Below are 15357 nucleotides of genomic sequence, written 5' to 3'. Positions count from 1 at the left end.
AGATATGTAACTAAAGAGGGCAGCACGGTGTTCTCTTGATTAAAGACGGCTGTTGTCCAGAAAAGCACGTGGCTGTGTTTACTGACTTAAATCTCGCGCTAGTGAGGTTAAGTTGGCACCACTGAGGTTTAGACCCGTCAGGATGGTAGCAGTGAGGTTAGCGATGCGTTGTTGTCGATGACAGCTGTCAAAAAGCAGTGGCTTTGTTTACCCATTCAAATCTCGCGCTAGTAAGATTTAGTTGGCAGCACTGAGGTTTAGGCCCGTCAAGATGGCAGCAGTGAGGTTAGCAATGCGTTGTTGTGGTTGACAGCTATGTATGTACCTAAAGAGGGCAGCGCGGTGCTCTGTCGATTAAAGATGGCTGCTGTCAAAAATGCACATTACCCAGCACGACATGTCAAAGTTAAGTAGCTAAAGAGGGCATCACGATGCTCTGTTGATTAAAGATGGCGGATTTCAGCTGACGAAATTGCCCACTACTACGATAAAGATAGAAGCACGGTGCTCTGTTGATTAAAGATGGCAGCTTGTCGAAAAGCATTTTTCAAATTATCCGCCACCACATTTCAAAGATATGTACCTAAAGAGGGCAGTACGGTGCTCTGTCGATTAAAGATGGCTGCTGTCAAAACCATTTTTTCAAATTATCCGCCACCACATTTCAAAGATATGTAGCTAGAGGGCAGCATGGTGCTCTCTTGATTAAAGATGGCTGCTGTCATAAAAAGCACATGGCCTTGTTTACTGATTCAAATCTCGCGCTAGTGAGGTTTAGTTGGCACCACTGAGGTTTAGACCCGTCAAGATGGCAGCACTGAGGTTAGCGATGCGTTGTTGTCGAGGACAGCTGTCAAAAAGCACGCGGCTGTTAAAAAAGCAGGTAGCTTTGTTTACCCATTCAAATCTCGCGCTAGTAAGAGTTTAGTTGGCAGCACTGAGGTTTAGGCCCGTCAAGATAGCAGCAGTGAGGTTAGTGATGTGTTGTTGTCGATGACAGCTGTGAAAAAGCATGTGGCTTTGTTTACAAATTCAAATTTCCCGCGGGAGGTGGAGGAGCAGCCCCCTGGGAGCTCTGTGGCGGCGGCGGCGGCAGAACCATCCGGTTTATCTACTCAATTGTTTGACTTATTTTCTACAACGTATTTCTTACAATATGCTTAAACGAAATAAGTAATTCACGAAAGAAGCAGAGAAATCTGATAACAAGTTTGTCACTTCTTACCGATTCCTTTAATTGTGCTTCAGAGTATCCGATAACTGGATCGAGTTCGCGGTCATAAATAACTTTGGGTTTAATCTTCCTTTCACCAATTATCAGCGATCGAATCTTTTCCTCCGGAAATCTGATATTTTGACATTCGAATTGAAGCCGCTGTTTGGTGAGCGATGTTATGCCTGTTTCGCAAATATTTTGCGTCGTTTCACCGTATTTCTGTTTCTTCTTCCCGTAAAGCATCACAATTACTCCGCATATCAAAATGTTAAAGTCCGCCAAGAACATAACGGAAACCTGACATCTAGCGGCCGAACCGTGAACACGTTTGGGCCACGTTTTCAGCGGCAAATTAGTAGCTATGTCCCGGCCTTGTATATCTCGTAGGCAACGGCTTAACCATTCATGTCGTTTACGTTCCCTCTCACGTCACTACCCTCTACCTTTTACTTCACCTACCCCGTCCTTCTTTTCAGCATCTGAAATCACCCTAACCTTATCCCTTCTTAAAGAGAAATAAGAAGACGAACAGGTGGGGTGTAGGGCTAACTTCCTTTTTAAAACCTGGGGAACACGCCGTTTGCTAGTGAAAGTTAATGCCTGGAAGTTTCAAATTTGCGATAAAAACGAAGAAAATAAATACGGTACGTGCAATAATGTTACAAAGCAGTTGAAAGGTGACTCATTAGTACAGAGCCTAGGAATTTGCTCGAGTATACCTGAAAAGGGGAAAAAAAGAATATAGATGCATGTGTTGTAATATTTAATTCATTTGTACGGGACAGGACTCCTATTTTCATGGAAAGTTAAAACTATTTTTCTTAAAGTTAGGAACATACGACGTTACAAGATGGATTGGAAAAAATAAACTCCCCTCTTACTGAAAGGTTTTGGAGAAACAAGTTATTACAAATCCAAACTTCTTTTTTTTCGTGACAAGTAGGGATGGGTCCAGTCAGTTCATTTGCTTGAACTAGTTCATTCGATACCGTTCATCGTCTTGAGTCGTTCAAATGAACTAGTTCAAATGAACGAGATAGTTTACAAGCAGGTGAGAAATGTGCTGTCACGTGACCATTAACATGGCACGCCATTGGCCATTTCTGAACGAGCTTATTTTGTCGTTCAAATGAACGAGGTAGTTCATTTGTGCTCTCGCGGCATTTCGTTCAAATAAACGAAGTCGTTCAAACGAACGAAGTCGTTCAAATGAACGAGGTAGTTCATTTGTGCTGTCTTCATGGAAACGCTCTCGTGGCACGTCGTTCAAATGAACGAGGTAGTTTATTATGAGCTCTCTTGGCAACAGCACAAGCGGCGTGAGGAGAGGTAGTTTACCGTACCGCACGCGAGCTAGTACGTAAATTTTACAACAGATGGTACTTGCGTACGTCTTCGTCTTCCTTTAATTGAATGGCAAACCATACAGCCTTGACCCCACCCCACCTCCTACGTTGTTTAAAGCTCGGTGGTTTTAAGGGGCGTATGAATCAGCTGTTTGAGAGAGAAGAAGCTACTGTATTTACTGCCTTTATACATTGCACTAAGGTGATAACTGTTCTTTTTATCTGTTAAAGAGCTGGGAGGACGAACCGTATGAAACGTCCTGTTAATAAAGGATGTTCCTGAATAGCTAACTAATAAAATGTCAGATGTAAGTCCTTTAAGGCGTTTGCTGTATAAAACTAGAGTTTCGTCTTAGGCCTGACATTACACTCATCAGAATGGAATGTGTCAGGCCCTATCCACTGACGATGATAGGGTGTATTCGCGTGAATTTATCAGAAGCCCATTAACTTTTGATATGCTCTATTGGTATGAAAAATCTAATTCCCTCATCGATAAACATTCCCCATTAATATTACAACATATTACAGTGAGTTGTGACTGACATTATGAACTTGAAATGCGGTCAGCTGATTCTTAACCCAGACGTAATTAATAGTTTCGTTGTCAGGGAAGAAATGTAGGAGATACACAATTTCAATTTGTCTTCATCACACCATTGTTAAAGCGTAGTTCTTTACACTATTCACTTGATCATAAGAATGTATGGTAATTTCGAAGGAATATGATAGAAAAATATTTTGTATGCGACAAAGTGACAATAAATACGTACATAGGTTAATGGGAATGCAAACCTCCCTCTGTAGATCAGTAGTCTACTTCCGATCCGCAAGATTGGGGGTTCAAATCCGGCAGAAGTACTCGGATGTTTGAAGGGCGGAAAGAAATCCGTTCGAAACTATATCGTGCGATATCGGCATGTAAAAGATCTCTGGTAACACATATGGTGTTTACCTTAAGTCAGTCATATCACCCTCCTGGTGAAATAAAGCAGAACGTCAAATCAAAATGCCTGTACATGGTAGCTGAAGCGTACTTAATAATAAATTTATTTATTTATCTGTTTACCCTCTAGAGTTGGTTTTCCCCTCGGACTCAGCGAGGGATCCCACCTCTACCAGCTCAGGGCAGAGTTCCGGAGCTTGAGACTTTTGGTCGGGGGATACAACTGGGGAGGAGGACTAGACCTCGCCTAGGCGGCTTCATCTGTTATGCTGAACAGGGGCCTAGTAAGGGGGGGGGATAAAAAGGGATAGACAAGGAGGAGGGAAGGAAGCGGGAAGCGGTCGTGGCCTTAAGTTAGATACCATCCCGGCATTTGCCTGGAGGAGAAGTGGGGAGACCACGGAAAACCACTTTGAGGATAGCTGAGGTGGGAATCGAACTCACCTCTACTCAGCTGACCTCCCGAGGCTGAGTGGACCCCGTTCCAGCCCTCGTACCACTCTTCAAATTTCGTGGCAGAGCAGGGAATCGAATCCGGGCCTCCGGGGATGGCAGCTAATCACGTTAAGCACCACACCACAGAACAGAGGTGGACATTATTATTATTATTATTATTATTATTATTATTATTATTATTATTATATTTTTGCTAGTTGCTTTACGTCGCATCGACACAGGTAGGTCTTATGGCGACGATAGGACAGGAAAGGACTAGGAGTAGGAAAGAAGCGGTCGTTGCCTTAATTAAGCTACAGCCCTAGCATTTGCCTGGTGTGAAAATGGGAAACCACGGAAAACAATCTTCAGGGCTACCGACAGTGGGGTTCGAAACTACTATCTCCCGAATACTGGATACTGGCCACACTTACGTGACTCAGTGGCGGCGCGTGACTTTCATCACTGGGGGTTCAAAAGAAGAAAAAATTGCCTCCCCCCCAACCTCTCCTCTAGAGGTGGGCTAAACTGCTATTTGTGTGAAACAGTTTCAACTGTTCCTGTTTCGAGCTCGAAACAGTTTCAAAATAACTGTTTCGAATAGCAGTTTTGCTTCTTCCAAATACTAGTGTTATGGCACGATTACTACAGTGTTGTTGCACACTGCTATTCTAATAGCGACTTAAAATCTGCTGTACAGAAGGAATTAACATAAAAATAAATTAAACTAAACTGTTTTTGCCAGTGAAGTGATGCTTCAAGAGCTACAACTAATAATTAAACATGATTACTTTTTAATATATTGTTTAAATGCTCTCGTTAATGCTTTTACACAATTAAGTAAACATTGAGGTTAGATTATACTGGTGATTTTTACACTATAATTTGGCTTTTTTTCCTTGATACCAGTATAAAGACAAGCTAATACTGCTCATAAACAAATACCTTTCCAAACGGCTATTAGAAAATTTCCGGTCGTATGTTATAATATTGTCAAGGGGAACCTGAGTAACCGGGACTGTGCCTGTGTCCAATGACTTGTTATTAGCATGGTTGTGTTTTTACAGTTTATACAGAATAACTTTTCCCAATGCTACTAACATTTATTATATCCATTAATACCAAAAGGCCATAGACTTGTACAGAAGAACTGTATACAAAATTTTGGGGTGTGCCTTTACAAATTGAGCTCAGTGAATTAAGAGTACCAGTACTAATAACAGGACGAAATTTAGATACATTGGTGGATTATGCCTACAAAAGTAATATAAGCATTCATAATAGAAAACTAATTATCAGAAAATTGGGGAACATACAGTGTATGAATAGAAGATATCCTAGTTTAATGATGTACACAGACTTAAATGACAGACACACAATAAACTGAATTAAAGAAAAAACTATGATGTTAACAATGCCTCACTAGAAGGGGAGATATGTAACAGATTTAAACCATCTTAAATTCTGCTTGTATAATCTGTAGAGATAACTGTAAATATATATGAGCATGCTGAGAATATAGGTTAGGCCTACATGAGATTTTTTTAAAGAGTAAGCAACATTTCATCTAATATTTTATGTTCAAATTAAGATTAAATAATATAAAACTAATTACCAGAACACTGGAGTACTTGTCTTAAGTTGATATGATTCATTGTATGAATAGAAGCTATCCTTGTTAAATGATCAACATAGATTTAACAGGTAGACACAATAAACTGAATTAACATTAAAACAATATTCACATAGCCTCACTAGAGTGAAATTTAAGTAACTTAAATTGTAAGTCGATCTGGGGAGATATTTACAAATATTACAAGCATGCTAAGGATGTACATAATTTAAGAGCAAGGTTACATTATCTTACAGCAATATTGCAGCTAATATTTTATGTACAAATTAAAATTAAATAATAGAAAACTAATTACCAGAAAACTGTATGTATGAACAGAAGATATCCTTGTTAAATGATCTACATAGATTTATCTGACAGACACAATAAACTGAATTAATGTAAAAACAATATTGATAGCCTCACTAGAGTGGAACATAAGTAACTTAAATTGTAAGTTGATAATCTGAGGAGATATTTACAAATATACACAAGCATGCCAAGAATGTACATGAACTTACAGCAACATTACATGTAATATTTTATATACAAATTAAAATCACAGGCTTAGTAATTGCACTGTATTTCACTGTCTTCACTATCTTACATACTCCAGTTACACTGCCTTTAATACTGTAACATGATACCCAGAAGCTATGATGCAGTCCACTGGCTATAATTGGCATTGAGGAACAATAACTGCCGCACATGTTGTGGACTTAGTCTAGTGCGTTTCTCATTGACAAACGCTCCAGCCTTCGAGAATATACGTTCGCAAGGAACTGATGATGCAACCATGCCAAATCTCTCTCGCACAACTTTTGACAGCAGTGGATAATTATGACTGTGTTTTTGCCACCACAACAAAGGATCCGCAGTCCTGGGATAGTATGCCTCCTGCAGGAACCGTTGTACTTCTACTATAGCCCCAGATGTGCCTGTTCCTGGAATAAAAATATTTAAAATAATTTTCTTGAAATGTAAATTAATAACCATCACATTAGTTTATTGAACCTTTTCCTTACCTTGTGGTTGAGTGTTGGCAATCATTCTGTCAAACTCCTCCCAGACTGACGAGCCACAGTTGGAAATTGCTTCTTGTGGTGTAGATGGCTGTGTTTCTGGCTGTTTTTCTTGTCTGAATACTTTTGTAGCCAGTTCTAGTGCATGTTTCTTTGCTGCTTCTGCAGCAGTTGTATCTACAAATCCAGGCTTCCTGTATCTGGGATCCAAGAATGTACACAGAGCTAGAGTTCCAGAATACTCAATATTATGGTATCTTGTGGCAATTTCCTGGTTTAAAATATCCAGTACCGACTTCACGGGGGCACAGATTTTTTGTCTCAGCATAGACTTGCAAACTGATGATAAAACACGTGTCAGAGGAATAGCATCGCTACCTGTGATATACTTTTCTCCACTAAGCTGCTTTGTGATTTCTTCAAATGGTTTCAGCACTGTGCAGAGATCTTTACAAATTTCCCATTCTTCTTCAGAGAGTACAGGTAAGTTGTTGCTGGTCAATGCTGTTGTTACCTTTATTGCATCTTTGAGCTCTACAAAGCGACTCAGCATATAAAATGTTGAGTTCCACCTAGTTGGTACACTCTGAATTAATTTTTTAGGGATAACATCACTGTGAGCTTTCTGGTAGTCCAATAGCTTTCTTGTTGCAGTTGTACTTCTTTTGAAGAAGGCAACAATACATTTGACCTTTTCTTGTAGTGGTTGTACTTTATCTAAAGCTTCCTGAACAACCAGGTTCAGGGTATGTGCATAACAACCAAAATGCTTCCAGCCTAGGTCATTCTTCACAGCATTTTTTATGTTACTTGCATTATCTGTGACAACCAATTGAACTTTCTCAGATAAATTAAATTTATCTGTTATGTTTCTTACATGTGTAGCCAAATTACTGCTAGTATGTGGCCCATCTACTGGTGTACAGTCCAGTAATGTTGTAATAAACTTGAAGTTTTCATCCAAGTAGTGGGCAGTGACAGCTATGTAAGAATCATTATTTTTAGAAGTCCAACAATCTGTAGTAAGGCAGACACTTTCAGTAGATAACAGCTGTTGTGAGACAGCATTGAAACATTGCTCATACGCTGCTGGTAGGTAACTAGAAGATAGGAGTTTCCTGTTGGGGAGTTCATATGAAGAATTTAATGCCTTCACAAATTCCCTAAACCCGCGGTCTTCCACTATAGAGAAAGGTTGAAAATCCAGCACAAACAGCTTCATTAAGTGGTGATTGAGCCTTTTCTGAACAGAATGACTGATTTTCTTTGTCAAAAAACTTGATATATGTGACTGGTGGGATGAACTGCTGGTGTTTGTTGCTGTAGTATTAAGCCCTGAAGAAGAGTTGACACTTGAAGTGGGTACTGAAGTTGAAGTAATGTGAAGATTTTGATTATGGGATAGGAAAGAAGACACAGGAGGTTGCTGAGGATTGCTTTGATTTTCTGAATTGTCAGGTAAGTGAGAAGGTGGCCCTGAAGCAGTACTTTTTGTTGAAATGGGAGCAGAAACTTGAGGATTATCCACATTGACTATTTCACTGTAAAAATTTTCACCTGATTTCGATATTATCACTGTAGGGTGTTTTCTCCTTAGATGTGTTTTTAAGTTTGTTATTGATGATTTATACGACAGCTTCTGGCTACAGATATCACATTGTGCCACATGGTCACTGTCCCTTACCTCTGTAAAAAATGACCATAATGGGCTGGTTTTATTCCTCTTCGCCCCCACATTCATTTTCAAATACTATAATTTATTAGTGCTAAACAAAATGCGTTCACGAATAAGTTAATGAACCAAAATAAAACACACTTAAAATTTACACTGCACTCACAAGTCAGCCATATCCTGATTTTCACTCTGTATAACACAAAATTACAGAAGCGTACACCTGCACGTGTTGCATACAGAATTCGCGGGAAGTCAATATCATGAATTTGCAATTTCAGCAAATTTTGAACTATATGGCGATTTCCCACATGATCAGGTAACAGAATATTATTTCTCTCTATTATTGCATTTCGATACAGAATTCGTTAATACTAGAACAAAGGTAACGATTAAGCGTATATAATTGCCAGTGGATTGTTTCCTTTTTGTTCTTTACTACTCTCAGGCGTCAATTAAATCGTATTAACTTCGAGTATTTAAAATTCGCGGTTTAAGGATTGTGAGCCTTTTAAATCGCTCTCGGCGCCGGGCTTGTGCATCTGTTTCATTGGTGTTCTGCCAGATGGCACTGACGATCTCGTTGGGCATGCAGACCGGCCATTAGTTATACCCATTAGCGAAGTAGCAACAGAGAACAGAACAGTTTCAGATTCAGTGGTCGTAACAGAGTGTTTTGTGAAACAGCTACATTCCGAAACGGTACCGGGTCACGCAGAGCGAGCGACGAATAGTTCGATTAGCGAGGTAGCAACAGAAGTTTCAGAAGCAGTGGTTGTAACAGGGTGTTTTGTGAAACAGCTACATTTCGAAACGGTTTCAATACCGAAACAGTTTCAAAATAGCTGTTGCGTTTAATCTGTCCCATCTCTACTCTCCTCTTCCCATCTCCGCCAGCTTCTCTTCCATCGTGGGCCGTAACCTCCTAAACTAAGATGCCATAAGTTCTAGAAAGTGATCAAATACAAGAGGAGCAGAAAATACGGTAGGCCTACATGCCGAGTTTTACCACATGCGAAATAAGAAATAACTGCTTCATTGAAGTCCGCAGAGTCTCGAACAAAGTTCCTTTCAATTGACAACATAGCAAGAGCAATAAGTCTATCCTCGGTCATTGTGCTACGCTAGAAAGTTTTTATTCTCTTCAGGGTAGAGAAACACCTTTCTGCTTCCGATGTCATGGGAATAGTAACAACTATATTTAAAAGTTTTCATTGGTATTACCTTGCCGCTATTCTTTGCCTCAATGATTTTTGAGTTAAGTTCCTCTCCAAAAGGTAATTATTCCAAAGAAGCCAAATTAATAGGTGTTTAGTAAGTAATAATATATTTGGGACAAGATATTAATTGGAATTTGACAGTTTAATGCGACTTTTGGTAGTAACGATGCTTTTCAACACTAGCGCTAGTTACGTGTTCTAATCTCTGTTGCCTAGTCAAATTCCCGTAAGGCCAACAGATGGCAGGCACATACCCCAACCCCAACAACACGACTAGCTAGTCTTGAGACAGTGGCCTATTGCGCATGCGTAAAGAACAGAGATCCGTTTCTGCGATATCCTGGTCTTGCCTTAGTGCTGGCTTTCGTCCCCCCGCACCTCGCCACTCCCTTCGCCTATGTACGGACGGAGAGATCGTCTTTGCAAGGGGGTTCATTCCAGACAAGTATCCAGCCACAGACCTTGCGCAGCTCACATGAATTGAAAGCCAGTACGAGTATATTACGGATAGAGGGACTTAGCAAGAGCTTCGAGATTGACAAGGGAGTTATGAAAATTACGTAGTTGAGTACAATTTGATATAAACTGGAGGTTCATTGCTCCATTGCGCTATACCAGAAACCGCCACTGACGTGACTGCAGCTATCGAGCTCGGTATTATTATTATAATACAGCAATTGAATGAGTGCACTTGTTACACACATGACCACTTCCTTTTAAAATTTAAAATTTGGGCTTGGAGCTGTAAAAACGGTGGTAGGGTGATAGTAATTACATTTTTATACAGGGAAACTGAACAGTTTTTAAAGCCCAAAACTGAAATATTGATAGGCCTATTGAAGGGAAATAGCCAAATTTTCACTCCTGATTCACCTTAGCGTAGTTTACGGTATTATTTGCTTTGGTGTATTTGTTTAGAGAAAATATTCTTAAGGCGTATTTTTTATGTGGTTTATGATGGTGGAAATGATGAAAACTTTCGCGTATTCTGTGTCAATCGCATCTTAAGGTAACTTATATGTACTGATGTCTTGTATCTGCTACCGTGTGCTAGCATGGTTTTGCTACTCCGCTCCAAATGCGTGTGATTTCGTTGTTGACATTGTTTATTTTGTGTGTAGACAGAGTATTTATTTACCGGTGCCCGTGTATTATTCCCCACAACTGTCGTGTATGATAGAACGCTTACGTAAGTGCCAGACAGTGAACACTTTTTTTTTTTTTTTTTTTCGTAATGGAATTCTGAGGAACCTCGAATACGGTATTGTTCGTTAATATTATGTGGGATATCGTTGTTATAAGAGGTAAACCAGCGACATTATCACCCCATCGTGTGTTTCGTGGACCTATCTTGCATAGGACCGGACTCGAACCAACATGCGCTCAGTTACAAAGCTAGGCGACTAGTACGACATTCTGTGAACTTGGTACTTCATCGTCTTGCGGAGCGCCTAGCACGAGCAGAAAACAGCTGCCCAGTACCCAGCGGCGCCGCCAGCCTGCCTAGGTGGAGAAAAGTCATCTACGAGAGACAGAGAAACAGGTAAACTTTCTAATTTTTTATAACTCTTCTCCCTGCTCCATCACCAGTTGAGAAATGTGCTGTCATGTGATCATTAACACGGCACGCCCTTGGCCATTTTCGTGCGTGCTTATTTTGTCGTTCAAATGAACGAGGTAGTTCATTTGTGCTCTCGCGGCATTTCGTTCAAATGAACGAGGTAGTTAATTTGTGCTGTCTTCATACAAGCAGCCCTCGCGGCATTTCGTTCAAATGAACTAGGTAAAGCTATCTTAGCAACAGCACCAGCGGCGCAAGAGAGATAGTATTCCGTCCTGGACGTGAGCTAGTACGTAAGATTTACAATAGATGGTGCTTGCTCACGTCTTCGTCCTTTAATATGCTGTATGCTCGCGTGAACGACTCGTTCAAAATATTTGAATGAACTCGAACTAGTTCAAATAAACGAGTCGTTCAAATGAACTAGTTAGTTCATGACCGACCCAACTCTAGGACAAGTTAAATTCCAGTATTACCTGTAGTCAGAGTTCATTCAGTCACTACTGATCTGCATTTAGGGCAGTCGCCAAGGTGGCGGATTCCCTATCCGTTGTTTTCCCAGCCCTTTCTTAAATGATTGCAAAGAAATTGGAAATTTATGGAATATCTTCCTTGGTAAGTTTTTCAATCCCTAACTCCCCTTCCTATAACCGAATATTTGCCACGGTTTCGGTTTCGAAGTGGTAGGTTTGTTATTCATTACTGACATGCATTTGCTTATTGGGACGTATCGCATACTTTTTGCAGTTTTATTCCATTAATTACGTTATTTCTCCTCATTTTTTTTAACCAGTTGTGGTTTTGTAACCCCTAATTATCAATGCCCTGTCGATTATGACGGAGATTTTTTGAGTTTTGAGTTCATGTTTCAGTAAGGAGTTCAATCGTAACTTACAGGAAATGGAGTTGTGAACATATTATTATATTGGAAATCAACATTGGATCCTTTGTAAACGTCACTCAAGAAAAAAGAAGCTTAAGCTGCCATTATTTCTATACATACAAAGTACGTAAGTCATATATTCAGCATTTAACAGTTGCATGCGATAGCTTTCACCCATATTATATCAAACAAGAACATTTGAACAAATTACTCTGCAATAACAGTTATCGTTGACTTATGAGCCACATGAGAAATAATCGTTTTACAACATTATCGAGTGCATTGAAACGTGCTGCAGTACATAATTTTACAATTACCTCTCGTCAAGCTAGTCGATTTTCAAGCACTCATTTATAGAATTCCATGTACTAACCAGCTATTTCAGGAAGTTGTAAAATTTAAGAAATGAGATTTCCACTTCCGGGGCTGCATATGGCCCTAAGGTTCACTCAGCCTGCACCAAAAATGAGTACCAGGTTAATTCCTGGGGGCAAAGGCGACCGGATGTAGAGCTAACCACTCTAGCCCCATCACGTGCCGAGGTTACGAATGGTGGAATCCTTTAACTTCCACCCCTCCAAGGGCCTTCATGGTCTGTATGGAGATGACTTTGCTTTGCCTTGCTTTGGTAAAAATTTTGGAATTCACATTTTATTTTCATTGAAAGATGTTACGCCTCTGATGGTATGAGACTTCTAGCAGCGTTAGATAGGTTAAATTAGTAATGCTTATTCTTACCGAGCAAGTCGGCCGTGCGGTTTGGGTCGCACAGCTGTGTGCTTGCATTCGAGAGATAGCGGGTTCAAACTCCACTGTCGTCAGCCCAGAAAATGGTTCTCCATGTTTTCCCATTTTCACACTACACAACTGCTGAGGCTGTAGCCTACCCTTAATTAAGGAACATAGCCACTCTCCCATTGTTGCTATAAGATCTATCTCACTTGGTGTGATGTAAAGTGAAATGTAGAAAAAAAAGACACTTATTCTTTATAGAAGTAAAAATTTATACTGAAATACAGACTGTTCTTTGCCGATGAATGGGGAGTTTTTTTAAAGGGAGGTTTATGGTAAGTTATTGTAGTAACATTAATCATTGTGAGACCTTTTGATATGCCAACTGTTCACAGAAACACTAGGCTGTTACAAAGTACCTTTAAGCAATTTAGTATTAAGAAAACCTACTCATCACAGGCTTATAAACTTGAAACAGCACTTTTCAAATGATGGGGTATAAGGAACTCTTAGATACTCTACAGCAAAGGTTTTCAAAATGTGATTCTCATGTCAACCCTAGATCTAAACTTACACCTACTGTTAAATGCTGTTTCCATTTCAAATTATTTTTTTGGGGTAAATCTTACTGAAATTCCTTCAGTGAATGGCATTTTTTTTACACATAATTTTCACCAGTTACCAAATACTGAGAAAGCATTTTTATTTTTGACCATGTGTCATTTGGAATATTATAGACTGTGTTGAATGCCCTAGAAATATTTTTGCACATTTTGTTAGTTATAAAAATGTATTTTAGTTTAATTATAATTTTCCTCTGAGGGTGGACAGTAGGGAGTGATCATTTTTATAAGAAATATAAAAGTTCATGGTTAGTTTGACAAAGACTTTTGCTACTCCAGAACAATCTAAACAAGAAATATACATACATACATACATACATACATACATACATACATACATACATACATACATATTATCCGCACACTTTATCTTGGTGCATTTACACCCTAGTGCTGAATTGGTCGACCTCGGCGATCTTCGAGATTCGTACTGGCAACCTTTGAAACACAAACTATGAATCGCTTACGCATCGTTGTGCGACATCTGGCGTACACTTTACGTACTAGTACTGTTGTTGTTTACACAACAAAGCCAAAGTACAGAATTCATGCTAGGAACAAGATTCGCATTGAGAAATATTTTATAATGTCATATAATGTGTATGTGACATAGTTGTTGGCTTAAGATGATAACGGTTTAGAAATTTCAATTCAATCGATCATATTCTCGATTCAATTCAGATTTCATTTTCATTCAGTTGGCAGCACTATCGATACCGGGACAGCTCCCTCCTTACTCCTCACCCCCGTACACAAATGCACCAAGATAAAGTATGCGGATAATACATACATACATACATACATACATACTTACATACATACATACATACATACATACATACATACATACATACATACATACATTCATTATCATTATAGACTGTTATGCCTTTCAGTGTTCAGTCTGCAAGCCTCTGTGAATTTACTAACCAACGCCACAATCCCCTAATCGCAACTAGTGCTGTGGCCGCATTTAGTTCTACACCTCTTACTTTAACTGAATCTAATCATTGTCATCTTGGTCTCCCTCTACTTCTCTTACCCTCCGTAACAGAGTCCATTCTCCTAGGTAGCCTATCCTCCTTTATTCGCCTCACATGAGCCCACCACCGAAGCCGGTTTATGCGTGCAGATTTATCCATCGAGTTCATTCTTAACCTAGCCTTTATCTCCTCATTCCGAGTACCCTCCTGCCATTGTTCCCACATATTTAGACCAGAAATCACTCTTGCTACATTCATGTCTGTTACTTCTAACTTAAGAACAAGATATCCTAAGTCCACCCAGCTTTCACTCCCCTAAGGCAAAGTTGGTCTGAAAACAGACCGATGTAAAGATAGTTTCCTCCGGGAGCTGACTTCCTTCTTATAGAATACTGTTGATCGCAACTGCGAGCTCACTGCATTAGCTTTACTGCATCTTGGTTCAATCTCACTTACTATATTACTATCCTGGGAGAACAGACATCGTAAATACTTGAAATTCTACCTGTTGCAGTTTGGTATCACCAATCTGAGATTCAATTCTGTTGAATTCCTTACCTACTGACATAAATTTAGTTTTGGAGAGGATAATTTTCATACCATACTCATTGCACCTATTTTCAAGTTCCAAGATCAAAATCAAAATCTCTTTATTTGCAAATGAGGTGTTTACCTTGGTGGCAAATGGTACACTAAAATACATTTTTGTCAAGCACTAAATATTAAATTAACAAGAGAATAAAATTTTCCTATAATACAATATTATATAATTTACGCTAACAATTTTTTCTATTAAACACACAGCACATCCTTAATAAATTTACATTGTTTACAAAATTCTACTTATAATATCTCCTGTACTACTTACAAATATAGTCATTTGATATACAGTATGTGGAATTACTTCAAATGATACTGTACAACTGGTATAAGATTAAAATTTACATTGCATTTATTTACTTTTTCTTTTTTTACCCATTCTTTAACCTAAGTAGCCTAACGACCTGCTGCGTCTTAACCAGAGCCCCTTTTACCACCATTTTTCAGAGTTCCTGATGGGCCTTCACAGCTACCATAGCGGTCCCAGGGCCCTCGAAGTCCCCACA

This window comes from Anabrus simplex, chromosome 5, assembly GCF_040414725.1.
Source record: "Anabrus simplex isolate iqAnaSimp1 chromosome 5, ASM4041472v1, whole genome shotgun sequence".
Lineage (NCBI taxonomy): Eukaryota > Metazoa > Arthropoda > Insecta > Orthoptera > Tettigoniidae > Anabrus > Anabrus simplex.
The sequence above is the reverse complement of the archived record's forward strand: the minus strand, read 5'-3'. Positions refer to the sequence as shown.